At 54.3% G+C, this 2,222-nt stretch overlaps 1 protein-coding gene across 14 annotated transcripts in view; it reads right to left on the reverse strand.

Moving 5' to 3' along the window:
- FMR1 (fragile X mental retardation 1) overlaps window positions 1-2,222 on the reverse strand; it is a 44,845-nt gene that overhangs the window by 30,884 nt on the left and 11,739 nt on the right. The window lies entirely within an intron of this gene.

The following is a 2,222-nucleotide window of genomic DNA, read 5'->3' on the forward strand; positions in this document are numbered from 1 at the left end:
GATACCAAATATTTTATATTTAAGAATAAAATGGAGCCCGGCTGGTATGGCTCAGTGGTTGAGCATTGACCCATGAACCAAGAGGTTTCCGGTTTGATTCCTAGTCAGGGCATATGCAGGGGCTGTGGGCTCGATCTCCAGTGGGGGGCATGCAAGAGGTAACCCATTGTTGCTTTTCTCTCATTGATGTTTCTGTCTCTTTATCCCTCTCCCTTCTTCTCTAAAATCAATACAAACATATTAAAAAAATAATAAAATGGAAATTCAAATTAAAGTTTGTTCATTTCATGAGGATAACTCATTCATGAATCACATCTATATGAAGTCACCTACTCTGTGCTAGGCCCTGGGAATACTGATTAGTTAAAACAAAACATGAAAAAACTGCTCCAGAGTTCAGCATCTAATAGGAGAGGTAGTGAGTACAAAGCTAGAGACTATGAAATTTGTTCAAGTCCTATGTCAGCTAGTATAGATCTGTTGTAACATATCTTTTTCTCCTTAATAAAATGTTAGTATACAGTAATAAATGACTAAATGTAACTGCAAAAACTGAAACTCTATAATATACACAAGTACACTAAGTTTTCTTTAACAACAATATACTTCTAATACCATTAAAATGTCCCATTACCAGAGTTTAATTAAATTCTCAATCTCATAGGTACTTGGAGAAAAATATCCTATATAATAAAGAGCTAATATGCAAATGAATGTCACACCCTCACGCTGTCATGCTGTAACAGCTCAGACACTCAACAATGGAGAGAGAGGAATGGGGACCAGCCAGGCACAAATGAGCTTGCAAGAGAAGAATGGAGACCAGCCAGGCTGAGGCCCGGGAGAGGGACAAGCCACCTACCCCACGGTCCCAGGCACCAGCAGCTTCATCTGCGCCTGTGGCCCGGGAGAGGGGCAAGCCACCCACCCCGCAGTCCTGGGAGCCAGTGGCTGCGCCTGCAGCCTGGGAGAGAGACAAGCTGCCCAACCCGTGGTCCCCAGTGCCAGCAGCTGTGCCTGAGGCCTGGGAGAGGGATAAGCCATCCGCCCCATGGTCCCAGGTGCCAACGGCTGGGGCTGAAGCCAAGAAGAGGGACAAGTCGCCCGCCCTGTGGTCCCAGGCGCCAGCGGCTGTGGCACAGGAGACGGACAAGCCACCTGCCCCATGGTCTAGGGAGCCAGTGCCTGCGGCCCAGGTAAAGCCACCGGGCCACAGTCCCCTGCAGCTGCAGCCAGCCCGGGCAAAGCTGGCCCGGGTCCTGGGTGCCTATGGTCGGCCAGAGGGAGGGAAGCCCAGGTCCCAGGTGCCTGCAACCTGACAGAGGAGGGAATCCTAGTTAGGCCTGATCTCACAGGGATCCCTGCTGGACCGGATGTAAACTGGCAGTCAGACATCCCCCAAGGGATCCCAGGTTGCGAGAGGGTGCAGGCCTAGCTGAGGGGACCCCGCCACCCCCGCCCTGTGCACGAATATTGTGCACCAGGCCTCTAGTCTATCTAATCTAATAAAAGGGTAATATGCAAATGGACCATCGCACCAACACCAAGATGGCCACCCCCATGCGGTCAAAGATGGCCACCACAAGACAGCCGGCAGGGAAGCGCAGTTAGAGGCGACCAGGCCTGCCGGGGAGGGCATTTTGGGGGGACTAGGCCTGCAGGGGAGGGCAGTTGGGGGCAACCAAGCCTGCAGCAGAGGGCAGTTAGGGGTGACCAGGCTGGCAAGGGAGGGCAGTTGGGGTGACCGGTACAGCAGGGGAGGCCAGTTGGGGGCAAACAGGCCCGTAGGGGAGGAGAGTTAGGGGCAACTAGGCCTGTAGGGGAGGGCAGTTAGGGGCAATCGAGTCGGCAGGGGAGGGTAGTTGGGGGGAACCAGGCCTCCAGGGGAGGGCAGTTGGGAGGGCCAAGGCCTGCAGGGGAAGGCAGTTGGGGGCAACCAGGCCTATAGGGGAGGACAGTTAGGGGTGACCAGGCCATCAGGGGAAGGCAGTTAGGGGCAATTGGGTTGGCAGGGGAGGCCAGGGGGGGGCGACCAGGCCTTCAGGGGAGGGCAGTTAGGGGCAATCGGGCCTGCAAGGGAGCAGTTAGTTGTCGATCGGGCTGGCAGAAGAGTGGTTAAGGGGTGATCAGGATGGCAGGCAGAAGCGGTTAGGGGCAGTCAGGCAGGCTGGCAGGCGAGCGGTTGAGAGCCAGCAGTCCTGGCTTATGAGAGGGATGTCTGA

Source organism: Myotis davidii, unplaced genomic scaffold (genome assembly GCF_000327345.1).
Source record: "Myotis davidii unplaced genomic scaffold, ASM32734v1 scaffold1075, whole genome shotgun sequence".
NCBI classification, from domain to species: Eukaryota; Metazoa; Chordata; class Mammalia; order Chiroptera; family Vespertilionidae; genus Myotis; species Myotis davidii.